The 25,267-nt window shown below is 45.7% G+C and overlaps 1 pseudogene; it reads left to right on the top strand.

Moving 5' to 3' along the window:
- Window positions 1–25,267, top strand: part of LOC137384587 (sodium/iodide cotransporter-like) — a 197,369-nt pseudogene that overhangs the window by 42,772 nt on the left and 129,330 nt on the right.

The raw sequence follows: 25,267 nt of genomic DNA, 5'->3' as shown, positions 1-25,267 counted from the left end.
AAAGATGCAATTTGAAAAAGTAATGTTTTGCTTGTATTACCGATGAGAGAGAGAGGGTTCCTCTGGAGAGTGCTGCGAGAGCCATGACCAGAGCACTATGAGCTGTGCAGAGAGGGAGGAGAAAGGGCAAGAGAGCAATAGTGGTAGGGGATTCTATAGTTAGGGAAACAGATAGGCATTTCTGTGGTCGCAGACGTGGTTCCAGAATGGTATGTTGCCTCCCTGGTGCAAGGGTCATGGATATCACCGAGCGGCTACAGAGCATTCTGGAGGGCAAGGGTGAACAGCCAGAGGTCGTGGTCCACAATGGTACCAACGATATAGGAAGAAAGAGGGATGAGGTCCTGCAGGCTGAGTTTCGGGAGTTAGGAATGAGATTAGCAAGTAGGACCTCAAAGGTAGTAATCTCTGAGGCCACGTGCCATAGGAACATAGAAACATAGAAAATAGGAGCAGGAGTAGGCCTGCTCTGCCATTCAAAAAAGATCATGGCTGATCATCTAATTCAGTACCCTGTTCCCACTTTCTCCCCATATCCCTTGATCCCTTTGGCATTAAGAAATATATCTGTTTCCTTCTTGAATATATTTAATGACCTGGCCTCCACTGCCTGCTGCGCTAGAGAATTCCACAGGTTCACCACCCTCTGAGTGAAGAAATTTCTCCTCATCTCGGTTCTAAATGGCATACCCCGTATCTTGAGACTGTGACTCCTGGTTCTCGACTCCCCAGCCATCGGGAAAATCCTCCCTGCATTTAGCCTGTCTAGTCCTGTTAGAATTTTATAGGTTTCTATGAGATCCCCTCTCATTCTTCTAAACTCTTTTGAATATAGGCCTAGTCGACCCAATTGCTCCTCATACGTCAATCCTGCCATCCCAGGAATCAGCCTAGTAAATCTTCTTTGCACTCCCTCCATGGCAAGAACATCCTTCCTCAGATAAGGAGACCAAAACTGCACACTATACTCCAGATGTGGTCTCATCAAGGCCCTGTATAACTGCAGTAAGACATCCTTGCTCCTGTACTCAAATTGTCTTGCAATGAAGGCCAACATACCATTCGCCTTCCTAACTGCTTGCTGCACCTGAATGCTTGCTTTCAATGACTGGTGTATAAGGACACCCAGGTCTCATTGCTCCTCTCCCTTTCCCAATCTATCAACATTCAGATAATAATCTGCCTTTCTGTTTTTACAACCAAACTGGATAACCTCACATATATCCACATTATACTGCATCTGCCATGCATTTGCCCACTCACTCAACTTGTCCAAATCACATTGGAGCCTCTTTGCATCCTCCTCACAGCTCACAGTCCCCCCCCCCCCCCCGCCCCCACCGCCCCCAGCTTTGTGTCATCTGCAAACTTGGAAATGTTATATTTAGTTCCCTCACCAAAGGTACCAGTGAGTATAGAAATAGGAAAATACACCGGATAATTGTGTGGCTGGAGAGATGGTGCAGGAGTCATAGAGAGATACAGCACTGAAACAGGCCCTTCGGCCCACTGAGTCTGTGCCAACCATCAACCACCCATTTATACTAATCCTACATTAATCCCATATTCCCTACCACATCCCCACCTACCCTCAATTCTCCTACCACCTACCTACACTAGGGGCAATTTACAATGGCCAATTTATCTATCAACCTGCAAGTCTTTGACTATGGGAGGAAACCGGAGCACCCGGTGGAAACCCACACAGTCACAGGGAGAACTTGCAAACTCCGCACAGGCAGTGCCCAGAACTGAACCTGGGTCGCTGGAGCTGTGAGGCTGCGGTGCTAACCACTGTGCTGCCCCAGAGGAGGGAGGGAGGTCTTGAGATTTCTGGGGGCTTGAAACAGGTTCTGGGGAAGGTGAGACCTGTGCAAGCCAGGCAGTCTGCACCTGAACAGGACTGAGACAAATGTCTTTGCAGGGAGGTTTGATAGTGCTGTTGGGGATGGTTTAAACTAGTTTGGCAGGGGTTGGGAGCCTGAGTGCAGTCTTAGATAGGACAATTTCAGGGCATTCTCCAGAGGAACCCACTCTCCCATTGGTACTCAGAACTGAATACCGGTCAGAAAGTGGGATGCCCTCCGGAGACTCCTGCACTACCTGCCTTGACCTTCTTGTCTGTCTGGCAGCAACCCAGTTCCTCTCTGCCTGTGTTCTCTTAAGCTCCGGGGTGACTACCTCCTGAAACGTGCTATCCACGTAGTTCTCTGCCTTGCAGATGCACCACAGTGACTCCAGCCGCCGCCTGAATTCCAAAACCCGGACCTCAAGCTTCTACAGCCGGTGACACTTCCTGCAGATGTGTTTGTCAAGGAGACATGTGCATCCACGACTTCCCACATACCACAGGAAGCGCATTCCGCTTGGCCGAGCTGCCCTGCCATTACTTAGCTTTGCAATCTAATTATTGCTCGTGTAATAAGTAGAATAACTTACCAGTTATTTGCCAATCAGCTTTTTCCCTGGACCGTGGAGGCTGAAAGGCAGAAAAGAAAGAGACCGAAGAGCACCTCCCTCCCTAGCCAGCGAAATCGCCCACACACAACTCACAGCCTCACTCTGACCAAACAGCACTATTCCAACTAGTAATCACTAATAAATTACACTAATTAAAAAAAAAACGAGTTGTCCTCACCCACAAAGTAGCTATCCGAGGGTTTTTATTTAAAAAAAAGAACTTTTTTTCTCTGATCTTTCGAAGCTATCCACAGGCAACAACAGCTGACACCCACCAACCAATCAGCCCGCAGATTTCCCGTGATGTCACTGGCAGTCTCCCTTTCCACCCTTCAAACCCAGCGCGCGCTGACACAGCCAGAGAGGCCTGCCGTTAACTGCCGCTATCCCAGACTTCAGGTAAGTAAAGGGCCTCGAGCCCTGCTCTTTATTTAAATAGCTCCGCTCCAGTCCCAGTTCCTCCCAGGTCTGCTGCTGCCCCGGACTTCAGCTAAGTAAGTAAATGTCATGTTTACTTTAATTAAATGCGTTTTACTGCCAATCATCAACCTTTATTGTTTGAAAACCATATTCCACCATGATTGTGGCTCCTGCAATTCCATCATAAGCAATACAGCATTGTCACTGTGACCACCGACATCATTAACATGCCAATGAGCATCATGTTTAATTGCATGAATGTTGTCACATGGTCACTGGCTCAACATTTATTCTGGAGAGAGAGATATTACGGAGGCAAAGGACATGAGGCTACATGCATGATGGTGAGTTTTGGTAGCAAGCATATTTATTGCAATTCATGAATTGTGAAAGAGCACGATTATCAGTCTCTGCCTTGCCTCCCTTGCACGCTGCTCACCATGTCTGGCCTCCATCACTGTTCTCTGATTTTCCATGCATGCTTGACCTGTGTGCTCTCTGTATCCTCTTCATCGGAGAATGTCTCATGCTCTCATTTCTTCATCTTGCAACGCCTCCCCCCTCTGTAGTGCTAAGTTGTATAGAACAAAGCAGACCACAATGATATGCACAAACATGTCTGGGGCATAGTGAAGGGCTCCACTAGATCTATCAAGGCAGCGGAACCGCATCTTCAGCATACCAGTGGCCTGCTCGATGGTCGCTTGGGTAGATCCATGACAGGAGCTGTAACACTCTTCCGTGTCATTGCTGGGGTTCCTTACTGACATCAGAAGCCATGTCTTCGTCGCCCTTATCCCCAAGAATCCACCCATGAAGGCGAATGGGGGGAGTGAAAAGTAGTGGCACCTGGGACTGATGAAGTATGTATGAGTCATGGCAGCTGCTTGGGAAGCAGGCACATACTAGTAGGAAGTGCTTTCTGTGGTCGCATACCAGTTGGACATTAATTGAATTAAACCCCTTTCTATTTATGAAGGTGATTGGTTGGTCCGTGGGAGCCTTGATGGCCTCATGGATGTAATCGATCACACCTTGGACCTGCGGGAATCCCGCAATGGCCCCAAATCCAATGGCCCACTTGGCCTGACTCTCTGTCTCTGTCCTGTAGAGTATGAAGTCTCTGGCCCTCCTGAACAGAGCATTGGTCACCTCCCTGATGCAGCAATGCGCGGCAGATTGAGATACCCCACGCATGTCACCGGTTGAATCCTGGAATGATCCAGAGCATGAAAATTTAGGGCCACAGTAAATTTGAGGGCCACAGGCATAGGGTGACCACCAAAACCCATTGATCGCAAATCATCATTCAGCAGCGCGCAGAGCTCTGAGATGGCCTCTCTGGACAATCGCAGTCTTCTTTGGCAGTTTCGCTTAGACATCTGCAGGTATATCAGCTGAGTTCTATAGACTTGCTCGCATAGCTGGGCTCTTCTTTGCCTTGGCAGCTGCTGCTGCTCGCAGCTAGGAGCTTCTCCTTGAGCTGCAGTTGCCCCTTGGGCCCGCCTCCAGTGGATACGCCTCAGCACAGCAAGGGGATCCAGGAAAACAGGGTGAATCATACCCATCTCTATCCTCCTTGGACCTTCGGCTTTCTTCAAAAGGTAAAGTACACCTATCTGGGCAAAGATTTGTGTTAATTTTGGTTCTGCAGGATTCCTGTATTAGCTCTATGGTACGGATTCATGTTGTTTTCACAACTTTTCAAAAAGTGCGAACCATCATGACCATACTGACACCATTGTAATACCCTGTACTGGACCCCCGACAAAAACCACCTACACACTCGCTGACACCTGCAGAGCTCCCCCTCCCAACAGTATACACTTGCCAAATTCCCTCCTCCCAACAGTATACACTTGCCGAATTCCCTCCTCCCAACAGTATACACTTGCCGAATTCCCTCCTCCCAACAGTATACACTTGCAGAGATCCCCCCCACCTCCCCTCACACACATAATACATCTGCAGATTGAGCTTAGTGGCAATGTCTGATTTAAAAACCACTTCCCCTAGATAACAATGGTTAACTTACCTAACATCTGGAGGTGTCGAGAACTCTCGCATCTCTGGCACCAGCTATTCAAAGGCGGGAAAGTGAAGGCACATGACTGCTGCACGTCATGCACAAGATTGCGAACGCTTGGTAGGATCATGGTAAATTAGATACAAATGCATGCAAAACAGTATATAATAGATTTAAATTACAATCCCGTCACGGAACTTTGCCGCCTCCAAGAAAATTGGAAACCAGCATTATGGTATCGGGTTCCATGGCGGATGACTCCGCGTTGATTCTCCAGCCCACTCTGCCAAAAAACTGGCCTTCTACAGGACAATAAACTCCAGCCCACCATGTGCAGCTCCCACCTTTATACTACCCTTTAAAGTATGCGCAGTGCCAGTATCTGAGTGTCAGATAAGTGACAGTCCTTCCTCAGAGGTTCTACTCTTCCACTGGGCCTTCATTCTCAGGCATCACTGGCTGGCCAGGTGGCAGTTCTTGGGTATCTGAAAGCATAAATGCACAAGGGGAGGATTGGTGTGAGGGGAGGGGATGTGGGGAAAGCAAGAGGTCCATGGTTACACCATCTGCAGCTTCTACATCATACCAGATTGTGAGCTGAGGGTGAAGTGAGCTGAGGGTGAAGAAACATACCAGCATGCTGAATGACTTCAGCAATGCTGCTTGCCATGGCCTCATTGATGCCCGCAATAATAAGGCTGAGCACCATCTCCTCCAAGGGGCTGAGGAGGTTCAGCTGTGCCTGTCTATTCGTTGTTGCTTCCTCCTGTTATGGGCCAACTTGTCCTGCGAAAGAGGGGTAAGAGTGTCAGTGAGTTTGTTGCAATGTGTTTGGGTGATGTGCCTGTCATAGCTGAATTGCTAGTTGTATGTGGAAGTTGTGAGATGTGGGTGTGAGGCTTGCGGCAGTGATAGGTGTGTGAGGATGAGGTGAACCATATGTATGTTAGGCATGAACTATGTTCTCGCTAAGCTGTGTGGTTCTGCAGCAGCACAGCAGCCTAAAAGGTACCGCGCAGGCCTAATTCTGTGATAAATTGCAGGGGGGATTTTCTGCTCTCCCTTCCAGCGAGTTTGAAGGCAGGGGCACATTTAATCAGGTGGGATGGTAGCGGTGGTCCCACCCACCACCTTCCCGCCTCCATCTCTATTGAGTCTGTGATGGGAAGGCCCGTGGACGGCCTTCCCACCCCACCACCGATTGAGGCCTTTAAGTGGGCAATTAATGTCCAATTGCGGGCCTCATCACGCCGCCTCCAGTATTAGTCCAGCAGTAGGCTGGCTTGTTGCCAGGCAGAGGGCATGCTAAGCAGCCCTGTGTGGGGTTCTTGCTGGCTCCGATGGTTGTGTGGGTGGGGGTGGGGGGGAATGAGGTCTCTTGTTCAAAGGCACTTAGTGCCTCATCGTGGGACCCGACATTGGGAAGGGGTGCCCACTGAGGGCCAAGCCCCTGCCTTTGCTGCCAACCTCCCTACAACCCGTACCCTGCAACTCCCACCTTACAAAACCCCTCCTGTGACTCACCTGTGGCCTGGGTCCCTCGATGATCCTGTCCTCTGCTGTGGTGCTGCTCAGTAAAAGAGCTGCCAGCTTCTGATTGGCCAGCAGCTCTCAGCAGGCGGGACTTCTGTCACCAGGGTCCTTAATCCTGGGGAAGGCCCGCCACTATCCATTTAAGTGCCTAATTGGCACACAGTGCAGCGGGCCTTCCCCAGAGGAGGCGACACAGGGCTCTTGCCGGCTCTTCATCTGGTGGCTGAGGCCCCCATCGCTGACATAAAATACTCCCAACATGTGTGCATGGCCGTGTCAAAGAATTTAAAAGGACCATGCACTGAACAAAATGTGAACAACAACTACATTTTAATGGAAATATTGGGCATGAGTCCTGCTTGCTCGAGATTGTTGATGGGTGAGTGATGGGGGTGTGCTATATAGAGCAGTGTGTGAGGTTGGCAGTGCAATTACTGGGATATGGTATTTGAAAATGCATTCATTAACCTTGGCCACTCGTGTGATGTCATTGAACTTCCGATATTGTTTTCAGAGCCTCGGGGTCAGACTCCTGCAATTGATCTGCATGACTATCTGCACCTGCTGTCTTTGCATTGTCTATTTGGAGGGCTTCCTGGCCCTCTGTGGTTTGAGCACCTCTCTCCTTTCAACCTCCTTCACGAATTCCTCCATCAGAGAACTTAGGATCACTCTCTGGCCTGCAGTGCCATTTTTCTGTTTTTTTTCCTACTCCTATAGTGTTTCCCACTGACTTCCAACATCTGCTGCAGGCAGAATGCATCTCTGCCTTTAAGAGGTGCAGGCTAACTTTACGTGGTGCTAGCCTTGCGTGAACTTGGGCCCCCTGCTGAGTGTCCCCCTACTCAACAGTGTGTTCAGTGCTGAGCTGTAAACCACAATTGTGGAAATGAGCAGACAGCACAAGCTTTGTGGGCAGCCTGCATTACCTTCAACAGACACAGGTTAATCATGTATAGCAATCCCCGTGCCCCCTTTAGCGAGCCTTATCCAATTTTTAGCCCGTTGACATTCAATGTTGGTGCTCCAATAGACAATGCCACTTCATTGCTCTTTAAGGCGACTCCCTGAAACAATATTCCTGTCTACTGCATTTCCATCAGAAAACCACTTTAATTCTTTTTTCCTATTGTTGAAATTGAGTTAGCTATTTGTATTGATGTTTCTAACTATAACTGCTAATGTTGTTGAAGGAATAAAAGATCCTTTGTGGTGGATTAGGACCCTCAACTGATTGAGTAACTAAGTAAAATTGCATTAAAAAGCTCCAGACTGCTGTCTAATCTGCTGTGTGGACCGGCTGAGGAAAGGGGTAATTCTGCAATTCAGCAATCCCAGGGGGAAGTGGCACATGTATGGAGCACATCCTGGGGAATCAGGAGCATGCATCCCAGGTTTTCACATCCATTCATGTTTAAATTTGATGTGAAGAAAATGACCATTCAGTCAACAACTTCTCTTTAAAAAACTAGAAATCTATATGTAAAGTTGATGCATGTATGATTTTTAAATCCTGTGGTTTTGATGCTTTGTTTTAGACTAATCTTCAGCCTTTTCTGCTTATGATTACAGTGATTGGCTATCCCGTTGAAGTGTACAACACTGGGCTGAATGTTCTTGTGCTCAACTTCTCTTGGCTATTTACAATGATAATCATTTGCCTGATTTACGTTCCGCTCTTCTACAGACTAAACATAATTAGTACTTACGAGGTAAAGATAATTTTAGTTATTTTCACTTTTGCAGTTTCTTAGCTGTTTTAGCAGACTTAAAAGTGGATAAATCCCCAGGCCCAGATGAGATGTATCCCAGGATATGTGAGGCAAGGGAGGAGATTGCAGGGGCCCTGACATAAATTTTTAAATCCTCTCTGGCCACAGGAGAGGTGCCAGAGGACTGGAGGACAGTGAATGTGGTACCATTATTCAAGAAGGGTAGCAGGGATAAACCAGGTAATTACAGGCCAGTGAGTCTAACATCAGTGGTAGGGAAACTATTGAAAAAAGTCTGAGGAACAGGATTAATCTCCACTTGGGGAGGCAGGGATTAATCAAGGAAACTCAGCTTGGCTTTGTCAGGGGGAGATCCTGTCTATCAAACTTGATTGAATTTTTCGAAGAGGTAACTAGATGTGTAGATGAAGGTAAAGCAGTTGATGCAGTCTACATGGACCTCAGTAAGGATTTTTTAAAAATTCATTCATGGGATGTGGGAGTCGCTGATCAGGCCAGCATTTATTGCCCATCTCTAATGCCCTTGAGAAGGTGGAGGTGAGCTGCCTTCTTGAACCGCTGCAGTCCATGTGGGGTAGGTACACCCACAGTGCTGTTAGGAAGGGAGTTCCAGGATTTTGACCCAGCGACAGTGAAGGAATGGCGATATAGTTCCAAATCAGGATGGTGTGTGACTTGGAGGGGAACTTGCAGGTGGTGGCGTTCCCATGTATTTGCTGCCCTTGTCCTTCTAGTTTGTAGAGGTCGCGGGTTTGGAAGGTACTGTCTAAGGAGCCTTGGTGCGTTGCTGCAGTGCATCTAGTAGATGGTACACACTGCTGCCACTGTGCGTCAGTGGTGGAGGGAGTGAATGTTTGTAGATGGGGTGCCAATCAAGTGGGCTGCTTTGTCCTGGACAGTGTCGAGCTTCTTAAGTGTTGTTGGAGCTGCACTCATCCAGGCAAGTGGAGAGTATTCCAACACACTCCTCACTTGTGCCTATAGATGGTGGACAGGCTTTGGGGAGTCAGGAGGTGAGTTTCCCGCCACAGGATTCCTAGCCTCTGACCTGCTCTTGTAGCCACGGTATTTATATGGCTACTCCAGTTCAGTTTCTGGTCAATGGTAGCCCATAGGATGTTGATAGTGTCGGATTCAGCGATGGTAATGCCATTGAATGTCAAGGGGAGATGGTTAGATTGTCTCTTGTTGGAGATGGTCATTGCCTGGCACTTGTGTGGCGCGAATGTTACTTGCCACTTATCAGCCCAAGCCTGGATATTGTCCAGGTCTTGCTGCATTTCTACACGGACTGCTTCAGTATCTGAGGAGTCACGAATGGTGCTGAATGTTGTGCAATCATCAGCGAACATCCCCACTTCTGACCTTATGATTGAAGGAAGGTCATTGATGAAGCAGCTGAAGATGGTTGGGCCTAGGACACTACCCTGAGGAACTCCTGCAGTGATGTCCTGGAGCTCAGATGATTGAACGCCAACAACCACAACCATCTTCCTTTGCGCTAGGTATGACTCCAGCCAGCGGTGGGTTTTCCCCTGATTCCCATTGACCTCAGTTTTGCTAGGGCTCCTTGATGCCATACTCGGTTAAATGCTGCCTTGATATCAAGGGCAGTAACTCCCACCTCACCTCTTGAGTCCAGCTCTTTTGTTTTGATAAGGTCCCGCATGGGAGATTGGTTAAGAAGGTAAGCGCCCATGGGATCCAGGGCAATTTGGCAAGGGATCCAAAATTGGCTTAGTGGAAAGAGTCAGAGGGTGATGGTCAAGGGTTGTTTTTGCAAGTGGAAGCCTGTGACCAGTGGTATACCGCAGGAATCGGTGCTGGGAACCTTGCTGTTTGTAGTGTACATTAATGATTTAGACGTGAATATAGGAGGTATGATCAGTAAGTTTGCAGATGACACTAAAATCGGTGGTGTCGTAAATAGTGAGGACGATATAGATGGGCTGGTAAGACGGGCGGAGCAGTGGCAAATGGAATTTAATCCTGAGAAGTGTGAGGTGATGCATTTTGGGAGGACTAACAAGGCAAGGGAATATACAATGGATTATAGGACACTAGGAAGTACAGAGGGTCGGAGAGATCTTGGTGTACGTGTTCATAGATCACTGAAGGCAGCAGCACAGGTAGATAAGGTGGTTAGGAAGGCATATGGGATATTTGCCTTTATTAATCGAGGCATTGAGTATAAGAGCAGAAAGGTTATGATGGAGTTGTATAAAATGGTAGTTAGGCGACAGCTGGAGTAACTGTGTACAGTTCTGGTCACCACACTATAGGAAAGATGTGATTGCACTGGAGAGGGTGCAGAGAAGGTTCATCAGGATATTGCCTGGGCTGGAGCATTTCAGCTATGAAGAGAGACTGGATAGGCTAAGGTTGTTTTCCTTAGAGCAGAGAAGGCTGAAGGGGACCTGATTGAGGTATACAAAATTATGAGGGGCATAGATAGAGTAGATAGGAAGAAACTTTTTCCCTTAGCAGAGGTGTCAATAACCAGGGGCATAGATTTAAGGTAAAGGGCAGGAGGTTTAGAGGGGATTTGAGGAAAATAAATTTCACCCAGTGGGTGGTTGGAATCGGAAACACACTACCTGAAGAGGTGGTAGAGGCAGGAACCCTCACAACATTTAAGAAGTATTTAGATGAGCACTTGAAATGCCATAGCATACAAGGCTACAGGCCAAGTGCTGGAAAATGGGATTAGAATAGATAGGTGCTTGATGGCCAGCACAGACACAATGGGCCAAAGGGCCTGTATCTGTGCTGTATAACTCTATGGCTCTATGACTAGCTAAAGAAAGCGAGAACACAATTGTAGCCGTCCAAAAAGCGATTTAGTCATAGACAGTCCACTCATTGGTTGCACCACATGAATTTTACTCCTGTTGCAAAAGATTGCCACTGATTGGGGAGTATAATTAAGAATGGTTAAAACTCAAGAAATATCACTTTCAGATTTTGGTGTCATGCTGTGTTTGGACTACTGGACTGTTAACATTTAGTTCGATAGGAGCTTAACTGACTAGCTTGCCCAAAGGTAGAACTATTTGTAGTCTTTCATAAATTCATTTAGAAACCCTTCAGGAAATTTAAGTTCTTACATCTTCCTTATCCCTCCCCTACAGTATATTAACAGGAGATTTGGACAAGTGGTGAGATATCAAATTGTTTGCTCCTTCATGGCACACATGGTAAGTTCAATGATAGATTTAAGAATATCTTTCATTTATTTGTGCTTGTAAAATAAAAAGGATAATTTAAAAACACACTTTTGTTATATTAAAAGAGAGGAGCTAGAGCATGAGCAGATCTCCCAATATTTATGTACGTTAGGAGACCTGAGAGGCTGCCAAAGGCATTTTATGGTTACTGTGGACCTTGCTTTCACCACCTGTACAAGCACTACATGTCCAGCCACCAATTTTTGGGAACCCATCAAAAGGTAGGTGTCATGCAGGCCCTGACCTGCCAAGAATGAGGCACATTAATTTCACCACAGGGACATTAAATTTCAAATTGTTGCTGGGAAGAGGTGAAGGCCTATTATAAGGGGTTGCCAAGCCCCTAGCTAGAAGGACATTGTTGCATATTACTAGCAAACAGTGTTGGAACAAAGGAGCTATCCCCTGCTTCCAAATACACAAACAGACATGGTCAGACCAGTTTAGTCACATGACTAACTAGCTATTGTAGAGGCAGTGTTTGAACTGGCAGAAAGCAGAATGCTCCTGGACTGAGAAGAACTCTCCTGGCTGGCTCGCCATAGCGTCTCCTGCCTGTTTGCCTGCTCCAATCTCTTTCTCACCAGCTTCTGAATCCATCGAAGACACATGAACCCCAAGAGAGAAAAGTCTCCTACAGTGAACAAGGTTTAAGAAGAATACTGGGCCCCAACGAAAAGCAAGATCTACCTACAATCAAGGACCCTACAGTGAGCTTGAAGACCCGTAACAAAAACTCTTCCGATATTGCTTCAAACTTTTCCACTTTATTTCTTCTGCTCTTTTCTGTCCCCATCTGCATGTGTGTATCGTGTATGCATGCTAGCATGGGCACGTCGTGTGTCCATAGACGTTAACTGAATTAGAGTTTAAGTTCAATAAAATTTCACTTTTCTTCTTTAAACCTACTGTTTGTGCTGGTTTCTTTGCCTTATAATTGGAAAGCGGTGAACAAGGAGTCACCAAGGGGGGGCTAAAAACAGTGTGTTTAAAAGTAAAACCCTGTTACAGTAAGACCAGGTGAAGGCTGAAAGGGAACCCTAGACCTCTTTCTCACCTGGTTGTAACAGTGGGTTTATTTAAATAGGATATTTTGTAAAGCTTTTCTTTACAGTGATATTTGAATCATGTGCTTAGTTAGCTCCTGTTTGCTGCGATGAACAAAGCCTAAATACGGATATTGGATATATTCTTGAAAAGGAAACATTTTCTGGGCTATGGGGAAAGAGCAGGGGAGTGGGATTAATTGGATAGCTCGACCAAAGAGATGGCTCTGGTACAATGGGCTGAATGGCCTCCTTCTGTGATGCATGGTTCTCTGGGGGGAATTTTAACCCCCAAAATGGGTTGGGGCAGGTGGGGGCATTAAATGAATTTTCAATTGGGATTGCAACCTGGTTCCAAATACACTTCCGGGTTTAACAGAGGATGCCAGCAAGAAACCTGCTCACCAAAGTCAGGGAATTAATTAATGCAGGCGGGTGTGTAATTATTGGTACATTTAACATCCTCAGGAAACATTAATGAGGATTCTGTTAATTGATTTTAACTTCACTCTATTGTGTAGCATAGCTTCTTGTTGTTGTTGTTGTTTCCTGGGGGCTGGGAAACTGATGAGTGAAACAGAGATGAGATTGAGCTGTAGCTGAGCTCGGTATTTAAATTTACCATTGCCCCATCCAAATAAAAGTTGACTTATTGCACCTGGTGTCTCAGTTCCCTCTGGCAAATGTGTAGATACAGCTTTTTTCAATCTTGGAGGCTTTCAAAATAACAAAATCAGAATGGGAAGCACTTTGAATGTATCTGACAGCATATCAGAAGAGGAAGACTATCACTATCCAAAGCAACAACAACGTGCTGTGGTGAAATCAGCACATGCACAGGTTCTTTGTATCTTTTCCATTTGTCAGAATCTTAGCTTTTTTTTGCATTTTTTATAAGCTTTTTCTTTTAGTTTTATGTTTTCTCTTACCACTTTAGACATTCATGACTGTCTTTTTTGGCAAATAGAGCTCTTGCCCCTTAGGGGTATAAACTGGTTTGATATCATATTTAGTTCTTTTTTTGAACACCTCACACTGATCTTCTGCCATTTCACTCAGACTTGCCCAGTTTAGTACGGACAGTCTTTGTCTCTTCGCATTGAAGTCAGCCTTTCAAACACTGTGTTGAATTCAATCATATTATGATCTCTATCAGATAAATGTTCAGTTGCCATTGACACAGTTGACCACACCATCCTCCTTCAGCACCTCTCCACCGTTAGCCAGCTGGGTAGGACTGCACTCACCTGGTTCCATTCTTATCTATTTAATCATAGCCAGAGAATCACCTGCAATGTCTCCTCTTCCCACTCCTGCACAGTGACCTCTGCTGTCCCCCAAGAATCTATCCGTGGCCCACTCCTATTTCTCATCTACATACTGCTGCTTGGCAACATCATCCAAAAACAAAATGCCAGTCCCCACATGTATGCTGACAACACCTGGCTCTTCTACCTCACCACCACCTCTGTTGACCCCTCCACTGTCTCTAAATTCTGTCTAGCAATGCAAAACTGGGCATCCATGAGGTGCTGTGAGCCATCAGCAGCAGCAGAATTGTACTCAACCACAATCTGTAACCTCATGGCCCGGCATATCCCCCACTGTACCATTACCATCAAGCCAGGAGACCAACCCTGGTTCAATGAAGAATGCAGGAGGGCATGCCAGGAGAAGAACCAGATATACCTCAAAATGAGGTGTTAACCTGGTAAAGCTACAACCCAGGACTACCTGCATGCCAAACTGCATAAGCAGCATGCGATAGACAGAGCTAAGCGATTCCATAACCAACGGATCAGATCTAAGCTCTGCAGTCCTGCCACATCCAGTCATGAATGGTGGTGGACAATTAAACAACTAACTGGAGGAGGTGGCTCCACAAATATCCCCATCCTCAATGATGGGGGAGCCCAGCATATCAGTGCGAAAGATAAGGCTAAAGCATTTGCAACAATCTTCAGCCAGAAGTGCCGAGTTGATGATCCATCTCAGCCTCCTCCTGAAGTCCCCAGCATCACAGATGCCAGACTTCAGCCAATTCGATTCACTCTGTGTGATATCAAGAAACGACTGAAGGCACTGGATACTGCAAAGGCTATGGGTCCTGACAATATTCCGGCAATAGTACTGAAGACCAGTGCTCCAGAACTTGCCGCGCCCCTAGCCAAGCTGTTCCAGTATTACTATAACACCGGCATCTACCCAGCAATGTGGAAAATTGCCCAGGTATGTCAAGTACACAAAAAGCAGGACAAGTCTAACCCGGCCAATTACTGCCCCATCAGTCTGCTCTCAATCATCAGTAAAGTGATGAAGGTGGCATCAACAGTGCCATCAAGCAGCACTTGCTTCGCAATAACCTGCTCAGTGATGCTCAGTTTGGGTTCTGCCTTGACCACTCAGTTCCTGACCACATTACAGCATTGATTCAAACATGGACAAAAGAGCTGAACTCAAGAGGGGAGGTGAGAGTGACTGCCCTTGACATCAAGGCAGCTTTTGACCGAGTATGGCAACAAGGAGCCCTAGCAAAACTGAAGTCAATGGGAATCAGGGGGAAAACTCTCTGCTGGTTGGAGTCATACCTAGCACAAAGGAAGATGGTTGTGGTTGTTGGAGGTCAATCATCTGAGCTCCAGGACATCACTGCAGGAGTTCCTGAGGGTAGTGTCCTAGGCCTAACCATCTTCAGCTGCTTCATCAATGATCTTCCTTCAATCGTAAAGTCAGAAGTGGGGATGTTCGCTGATGATTGCACAATGTTCAGCACCATTCGCGACTCCTCAAATACTGAAGCAGTCCGTGTAGAAATGCAGCAAGACCTGGACAATATCCAGGCTTGGGCTGATAAGTGGCAAGTAACATTTGCGCCACACAAGTGCCGTGCAATGACAATCTCCAACAAGAGAGAATCTAACCATCTCTCCTTGACATTCAATGGCATTACCATCGCTGAATCCCCCACTATCAACATCCTAGGGGCTATCATTGACCAGAAACTGAACTGGAGTAGCCATATAAATACCGTGGCTACAAGAGCAGGTCAGAGGCTAGGAATCCTGAGGCGAGTAACTAACCTCCTGACTCCCCAAAGCCTGACCACCATCTACAAGGCACAAGTCAGGAGTGTGATGGAATACTCTCCACTTGCCTGGATGGGTGCAGCTCCAACAACACTCAAGAAGCTTGACACCATCCAGAACCCAGCAGTCCGCTCGATTGGCACACCATCCACAAACATTCACTCAATCCACCACCGACGCACAGTGGCAGCAGTGTGTACCATCTACTAGATGCACTGCAGCAACGCACCAAGGCTCCTTAGACAGCACCTTCCAAACCCGCGACCTCTACCACCTCGAAGGACAAGAGCAGCAGATGCATGGGGACATCACCACCTGCAAGTTCCCGTCCAAGTCACACACCATCCTGACTTGGAACTATATTGCCGTTCTTTCACTGTTGCTGGGTCAAAATCCTGGAACTCCCTTCCTAACAGCACTGTCGGTGTACCAACCTCACATGGACTGCAGCGGTTCAAGAAGGCAGCTCACCACCACCTTCTCAAGGGCAATTAGGGATGGGCAATAAATGCTGGCATAGCCAGTGAGTCCCACATCCCATGAATGAATTAAAAAAAAATTGTCAGAATGCTTGTCTGATCTTCCATTCTGGATAAGCAGAAATTTCCTCCAATTAAATCTTGGGAAGACTGAAACCATTGTTTTTGGCCCTTGCCACAATCACCGCTCCCTAGCCACTGACACTATCCCTCTCCCTGGCAGCAGTCTGAGATTAAACCTGTCTGTTTGCAACCTTTGGTGTCATATTTGATCCTGGGTTGAGCCTTCAATAATGCATCCTCACCATCACTAAGACCACCTATTTCCACCTCCGTAACATCCACCCCTGTCTCAGCTCATCTGCTGCTGAAACCCCCTCCTCTATGCCTTTGTTACCTCTAGACTAGATTGTTCCAATGCAGTCCCTCGCTCTACTCTGCGTAAATTTGAGATCATCCAAAACTCTACTGCCTATGTCCTAACTCATAACCAATCTTGTTCACCCATTACCCCTGTGCTTGCTGACCTACACTACTTCCCAGTTAAACAATGCCTTGATTTAAAAATTCTCAGGCTTGCTTCAAATCCCTCCATGGCCTTGCCCCTCCTTACTTCTCTCATCTCCTCCAGCCCCACAATGCTCTGAGACACCTGTGATCATCTAATTCTGGATCTTTAGCATTTCTAATTTTAATCGCTCAACCACTGATGGCCGTGCCTTCTGCTGCCTAGGTCCTAAACTCTGGAATTCCCTCCCTAAACCTCTCCACCTCTCCACCTCGCTTTCCTTCTGTAAAACACTCCTTTAAACCTACCTCTTTGACCAAACTTTTGGCCGTCTGCCCTAATATTTACTTACCTGGCATGGTGTCATACTTTGTTTTATAATGCCCCTGTGAAGCGTCTTGGGATTATGATCTCTATTAGATAAATGTTCACCCACCATTAACATGGCTAACCCCACCATCTTCCTTCAGCTAAGGGCACTATATAAACATGAGTTGTTGTTGTTATTAACTAAATCTGGTTCAATGCTTATTACTAAATCTAATATGGCAGGGCCCATTGTTGGTTTTAGAACATACTGTTGCAGAAAACTCTCCTGGACACACTCAAGAAGTTCACAACCTTTCTGGCATGTACTAGTCTGGTTATCCCATTCTACATGAAAGTTAAAATCCCCCATTAGCACTCTGTCTTTGCTACAAGCTTGTCTAATAGCTGCATTTATGCAATCTACCACTTCACAGCTGCTACCCGGGGCCTATACACAATGCACGCTATAGTCTCAAATCCTTTTCTATTTCTTAATTCTACCCATAAAGTCTCCACTGTCTGCTTATCTCATTCTGTCCTCTCCCCACTGAGATGATTTCATCCTTAATCACTAAGGCTACTCTTCCCCCTCCCTTCACCATTTTCCCTATCTTTCTTGTAAATCTTATAACCTGGTATATTTAGTTCCAGTTCCGACCATTTTGTAGCCATGTCTCAGTAATGGCTACCATGACATCCCTCCCAAGCTGATTTTGAGCCTACAATTCATTCAATTTATTTATTTTTTCATGTGTTTGTAAAAAGATTGCATATTTGGACCACACTTCCTAACCTGTCCTTCTGCTGTAATGTTATATTCACACATTTTTTATTTCTCTCCTGTATTGCCTAAAGCACAATTTCTGACTGTTACTCTACTCTCTTCCTTTTCTTTTATTTTTGAACTATTACTTACACTACCTTTTCCACCTTGCCCTCCCCCACCAAACTACTAGTTTAAAGTCCTTGTGACCTTATTTATTCTTTATTTTGGAGTATTGCATACAGTTCTGTTCACCACATTACAGGAAGGACATAATTGCTCTGTAGAGAGTTCGGAGGAGATTTACAAGAATGTTGCCAGGGCTTGAAAATTGCAGCTATGAGGAAAGATTGGATAGGCTAGGGTTGTTTTCCTTAGAACAGAGGAGACTAGGGAGTGACTTAATTGAGGTGTACAAAATTATGAGTGGCCCACATAGAGTAGACAGGAAGGACCTGTTTCCCCTAGTGGAGAGGTAAATTACCAAGGGGCACAGATTTAAGGTGATTGCTAGAAGGATTAGAGGGGCCATGAGGAAAAACTTTTTCACCCAGGGAGTGGTGGGTGTGTGGAATTCACTGCAGAAACCCTGAATTCATTTAAAAGGTACCTGGACATGTACCTGAAGAGCTGTAACCTGCAAAACTATGGACCAAGTGCTGGAAGATGGGATTAGATTGGGTGGCTAGTTTTTTCCGCTGGTGCAGACACGATGGGCTGAATGGCCTCTTTCTGTGCCAAAATTTTGTTATGGTTCTATGGTTCCACTCGGACCCTGGCCCCAGCCAATTCAGGTAGAGCCCGACCTCTCCCAGTACTGGTGCCAGTGTCTCATGAAATGGGGCCCCTCTTTCCCACACTGCTACTTCAGCCATGTGTTCACTTCCCTAATCTAATTATCTCTACGCCAATTTGCGCATGACTCAGGTAATAATCCAGAGATTATAACCTTTGACGTCCTGTTCTTTAATTTAGCTACTGTTGTCTGTTGGTTTGGCACGCTGCCACCTTACTTAGTCTAGCTGATTGAGATGCTTCAGACTAGGTTAGTTGGAATACTGATATTTATTACCTTAGAACTAAATACTTCTTCACACTAGTCTGTGTGACTCAACCAAAAACCTTTCAGACCCTTTTACTACATCTCCCCCCAAGTCTTTATCCAAATATATATTTACATATACCCCATCTTCCCCAAGTCTCTGATTTCATAGACTTGTGGTTGACTCTTAAATGCCCTCCGATATGGCCTAGCAAACCACTCAGTTGTATTAAACTGCTACAAAGTCTAAGAAAAAGAATGAAACCGTATGGACCACCCACCATTGACCTAGGCACTGGAAATGACAACGGCAAACCCAGCCCTGTCAACCCTGCAAAGTTCTCCTTACTAACATCTGGGGGCTTATGCCAAAATTGGGAGAGCTGTCCCACAAATGAATCAAGCAACAGCCTGACAGTGTAATACTCACAGAATCATATCTTACAGACAATATCCCAGACACAACCATTGCCATTCCTGGGTATGTCCTGCCCCACCGGCAGGACAGACCCACCAGAGGTGGCGACACAGTGGTTTACAGTCAGGAGGGAGTTGCCCTGGGAGTCCTCAACATTGACTCTGGACCGCATGATGTCTCATAGCATCAGGTCAAACCTGGGCAAGGAAACGTCCTGCTGATTACCACCTACCACACCCCATTGGCTGATGAATCAGTGCTTCTCCATGTTGAACACCAATTGGAAGAATCACTGAGGGTAACAAGGGCACAGAATGTACTCTGGGTGGGGGACTTCAATGTCCATCACCAAGAGTGGCTCGGTAGCACCACTACTGACTGAGCTGGCCAAGTCCTAAAGAACATAGCTGCTAGACTGGGTCTGTGGCAGGTGTGAGGGAACCAACAAGAGGGAAAAACGTATTTGACCTCGTCCTCATCAATCCCCCTGTCGCAGATGTATCTGTCCATGACAGTATTGGTAGGAGTGACCACTGCACAGTCCTTGTGGAGACGAGGTCCCGTCTTCACATTGAGGGCATCCACCATCGTGTTATGTGCTAAATGGGATAGATTCCAACAGATCTAGCAACTCAAAACTGGCCATCCATGAGGCTCTGTGGTCCATCAGCAGCAGCAGAATTGTATTCAATCATAATCTGCAACTTAATGGCCCAGCATATCCTGAAGGATGGCTGAAGGCACTGAATACGCAAAGGCTATGGGCCCTGGCAACATTCTGCCAATAGTACTGAAAACTTGTGCTCCAAAACCAGCTGTGCCCCTGGCCAAGCTGTTCCATTACAGCTACAACACTGGCATCTACCCGGCAATGTGGGAAAATTTCCCAGGTATGTCCTGTCCACAAAAAGCAAGACAAATCCAACCCAGCTAATTAATGCCCTATCCGCCTCCTCTCGATCATCAGCAAAGTGATAGAAGGTGTTGTCGACAATGCTATCAAGCAGCACTTGCTCAGCAAGAACCTACTTGCTGACACCCTGTTTCTGTTCTGCCAGGGCCACTCAGCTCTTGACCTCATTACAGCCTTGGCGCAAACATGGACAAAAGAGCTGAACTTCCAGAGGTGAGGTGAGAGTAACTGCCCTTGACATCAAGGCAGCATTTGACTGAGTATGGCATCAAGGAGCCCTAGCGAAACTGGAGTCAATGTGAATCAGGGGGAAAACTCTCCGCTAGTTGGAGTCATAGCTAGCACAAAGGAAGATGATTGTGGTTGTTGGAGGTCAATCATCTGAGCTCCAGGACATCACTGCAGGAGTTCCTCAGGGTAGTGTCCTAGGCCCAACCATCTTCAGCTGCTTCATCAATGACCTTCCCTCCATCATAAGGTGAGAAGTGGGGATGTTCGCTGATGATTGCACAATGTTCAGCATCATTCACGACTCCTCAGATACTGAAGCAGCCCATGTCCATATGCAGCAGGACCTGGACAACATCCAGGCTTGAACTGATGAGTGGTAAGTAACATTCGCGCCAGACAATTGCCAGGCAATGACCATCTCCAACAAGAGAGAATCTAACCATCTCCCCTTGATGTTCAATGGCATTATCATCACTGAATCCCCTACTGTCAACATCCTGGAGGTTACCATTGACCAGAAACTGAACTGGATCAGCCACATAAATACTGTGACTAGAAGAGCAGGTCAGAGGCTAGGAGTGAGTTACTCTGCAGTGAGTAACTCACCTCCTGTCTCCCCACTGCCTGTCCACCATCTACAAGGCACAAGTCAGGAATGTGATGGAATACTCTCCACTTGTCTGGATGAATACAGCTCCAACAAACTCAAGAAGCCCGACACCATCCAGGACACAGCAGCTCGTTTGATTGGTACCCCATCCATCACCTTCTACATTCACTCCTATCACCACCGACACACAGTGGCAGCAGCGTGCACCAGCTACAAGATGCACTGCAGCAACTCACCAAGGCTCCTTAGACAGCACCTTCCAAACCCACGACCTGTACCACCTAGAAGGACAAGGGCAGCAGATGCATGGGAACACCACCACCTGAAAGTTCCCCTCCCAAGCCGCATACCATTCTGACTAGGAACTATATCGCCATTCCTTCACTGCCGCTGGGTCAAAATCCTGTAACTCCCTTCCTAACAGTCCTGTTGGTGTACCTACATCCTAAGGACTTCGGCGGTTCAAGAAGGCAACTCACCACCACTTTCTCAAGAGCAATTAGGGATTGGCAATAAATCACATCCCATGATGCTCACATCCCATGAATGAATTAAAAAAAGATTCATTCTGTCAGGAGGCTTCACAACTCTCCTTGATCTTGATGTTGTCAGGTGTGGAAGATTGGTAGTCATTCTCTGAACTCTTGTCTCTTAACTTGGACAGCCTTGATTGAGGTTTGTAGTGTCCTGAGTTTTCTGAATTTCCAGTTCACCATCTGATTCATCCAAATGTATGACCGATTGATATTTTTGATGTAAAGGAATAAGATACTTTCTATTTCTGCATATAATACCATCTGAAGTTCTTAGTAAACAAGATCACTGCTGATTCTCCTTTCTCTGGAGAATAACTCCTCTGTTTTGGTCTCGTACCCATATTTGTTGCCCTTCTGTCAACTTCGGTAGGTTCCTTTTATACTTCCTTTTATAATTATGAGTTGGTTTGGTACACTGCCACCTTACTTAGTCTGCTTCAGTCTAGGTTAGTTAGAACACTGATATTTATTATATTAGAACTATATACATCTTCACATTAGTCTGTCTGACTCCACCAAAAGCCACCGAGTCTCTCTCTCACCTGATCTCTTACATCATCATGGGAGGAGGTATTTTTTTAAATACTCACAAGATTAACCCTTTCAGATGCTTATACTACAGCTACCAGTTCCTGGTACTGTCTAAACAGGACCTCTTGTCTACTCTTCCCTATTGTTGTTGGTCCCAACATAGACCACGATGACTGGATTCTCCCTTTCCCTCTCCAATTTCCTTTCAAGCTGTTTGAGATAATCCTCACCCTGGCTCCAGCAGGCAACTTATCATGTGGGATTCTTGATCCTGATTGGAAAGGATGCTGTGTGCGCCCCTAATTATTGAATCCCCTGCAACTACTACATTAGGCTTCCCCTCCTCCTCCCTTTTGGACAGCCTCCTGCTCCACAGTGCCATGGCATGCATTCTGGCTGTCCTTCCAACAGTCTTTATTCTTATCCTCAGGTAGAAAGTACATTGTTCCTGTTGAATAGGCTAATTTTCTGTCGATCCTTGAACTCTATCTTACCTGGGTTTCCCTTAAACTTTACAAGATCAGTCACACCAATCCCTTTCTGAATCTCCACCTATCTATGAGGTGTGACTGAAGGTATGGATACAGAATTGGCTCAGTGACAGGAAGCAGAGTGGTGGTGGATGGATGTTTTTCAGACTGGGAGGTGGTTTGTAGTGGTGTTCCCCAAGGGTTAGTTTTGAGTCTATTACTCTTTTTAATTTTATAAACTACCTAGACGTGGGTGTAGGGAGAAAATAAAGTTTGCAGATGTTACAAAACTTGGCAACTTAATAGATAGGGATGAGGATAGTTGTAGATTTCCTGATAGCGTAGACAAGATGTTGAAATGGGCAGAAACATGGCAGATGTATCAATACAGAGAAATGTGACATGATGCATTTTGGTAGGATGAATATAGAAAGACAGTATACCATAAGTGGAACAATTTTGAAAAGTGTAGATGAGCGAAGAGACCTTAGTGTCCATATACACAAGTTCTTAAAGGTGGCAGGATAAATTGATAATAAGGTGGTTAAAAAAGCATATGTATCACTTGGGTTTATATACATAGAGGGTAATTTTAACCCCCAAAAATAGATGGGTTTGTGCTGGGTGAGATGTAAACATTTTTAAAATTTCCAACCCAATTCCAACCTGCCCACCTCTGGGTTTAACAGAGGCTGGACAGGGTGTTGGCAGCCAACCTGATCCCAGGAGGCAGATTGACAACTTAAATATTATGATGAGGCTAGGAGCCTCACATTTAACCTGAGTTTCAGGCTTGATCAGCTAATTGGGTTTCCTCGGTCTTGGGAAAGTTGGCAACTCATGGGAGGCAAAGACAGCCTCGGGGAAAAGGTGCCAACCATGTTTCCTGCTTCCCTTTCATTGGACCACACCCCACCCTATCAGACATCCCCACCTGCCATCGGATTCCCCCACACACTCCCACTAGCAGCTGCAGGCTCCTGCCTGCCTACCTCCAGAAACAAATCCTGTCAGAAAAAAAGGTACACAGTGGTATCAAAACTTGACAGCATGCAAGGAAACCTGGACCTGTCAAGTGGCGTTGCAGCACTCCAAATAATTATTTTCCCAGCAGAGCAAAGATGGATTCAAAGCTAAAAACAGAAAATGCTGGAAATACTCAGCACATCTGGCAGCATCTTGCAGAGAGAAACAGAGTTAATGTTTCAGGAGTTAACGTTTCAGGTCTGTAACCTTCCCAACCTGCCACATTAACTCTGTTTTTCTCTCCAGATGCTGCCAGACCCGTTGAGTTTTTCCAGCGTTTCTGTTTTTATTTCCGATTTTCAGCATCCTTAGTGTTTTGCTTTTAGCTTCAAAGGTGAATTGCTCACCTGCAAAACCACTTTAGAGTGGAAATATGTGTGTGATTTTTCGTTTGCTCCAGTATGTTTCAGCAATCTAAGCCCTGCTCTGGGTAACTAGCACCTGACTCATGAGCACTGTTAACATGGGAAATGAGGGTCAAAGGTCAAAACGAGCAAGAATTTACATTTTGTACCATTGGGATGCTAGGGATATATAAACTGGTGTCCTGCTGGCCTCCATCTGCCAAGCATGAAGCATATCAATTTTGCCACATGGACATTAAATTTCAAACCGTTGTTGAAGTGAAGAAAGGACTTGCTTTGAAACAAATTGCCAGATCTTGGCTGGAAAGACATTTGCATATTAACAGACAGTGTTTGGAAGGACAAAGCAGCCATTCCCTGACACATTCAACCCACAATGAACCCTTGGCTGGAAAGATATTTGCATTTTAACGGACAGTGCTTGGAAAGGACAAAGGACCATTCCCTGACAAATTCAACCCACAATGGACTTTTGATCACTAGACATTGAAGGTGGGGGAGCTCGCATTCCAGGTTGACTGCTAAGATGGCTGAATACACAACGGACATGGGCAAACCAGCTAGTCACATGACTAACCTGTTGGGCAACTTGAGTTTTTTGAATTTGTACAAACAGTTTGGGCAGAAAGCATAATGCACCTGGCTTACCATAGCCTCTCCTGTCTGCCTGCTTCCATCTCTTTCTCACAAGCCTCTAAATCCACTGAAGACACATGAACCCCAAGAGAGAAAAGTTTACAGCGAACACGGTTTAAGAAGAATATTGGGCCCAAACAAAAAGCAAGATCTACCTACAATCAATGATTCTACGGTGAGCTTGAAGATATGTAAGAAAAACTCTTCAGATATTGCCTCAAACTTTTCCACTTTATTTTTCTTCTGCTCTTTTCTGTCTCTATTTGCATGTGTGTATCTTGTATGCATGCTAGTATGGGTGTGTCGTGTATCCGTAGGCATTAACCGAATTAGAGTTTAAGTTTAATAAATTTCAACTTTTCTTCTTTAAACCTAAGAAAGCTTGTTTGTGCTGGTTCCTTTCCCTTATAATTGGAAAACAGTGTACAAGGATTCACCAAGGGGGAGCTAAAACACAGTGTGTTTAAAAATAAAACCTTGTTACAGTAAGAGCAGGTGAAGGCTGAAAGGGAACCCTAGACCCCTTTCTCACCTGGTCGTAACACTGGCCTTGATAAAACTGTGTTAAGAAAGGATAAAATTGTGATATGAAGCCGTAAGTAACCAATTTGTTCCCTATGTATCAATTTGGTGCTAAATAAAACTGAATTTTTAAATGATGATTTTACTTATTAACGAATGAGTTCTTAGGTTTTTAGTGTATGAAATGGCTTGTTATGTTCTGAGAAACAAGAATAGCCTTTACTAAGTTCTCTTAGAAGGTCACACTAACAATGATTCAATTACTTTACAGTTCTTTTATCTTGGCATCGTGACCTATATACCCTCATTTGCACTAAGTCAAGGCAAGTTGTACATTTTCTTGTCATTATTACGTAAGTTGTTCCATGGTTAGTGCT

This window comes from Heterodontus francisci, chromosome 26 (assembly GCF_036365525.1).
Source record: "Heterodontus francisci isolate sHetFra1 chromosome 26, sHetFra1.hap1, whole genome shotgun sequence".
Taxonomy (NCBI): domain Eukaryota; kingdom Metazoa; phylum Chordata; class Chondrichthyes; order Heterodontiformes; family Heterodontidae; genus Heterodontus; species Heterodontus francisci.
Note: the sequence above shows the minus strand (reverse complement) of the source record. Positions and strands in the feature narration are given on the sequence as shown.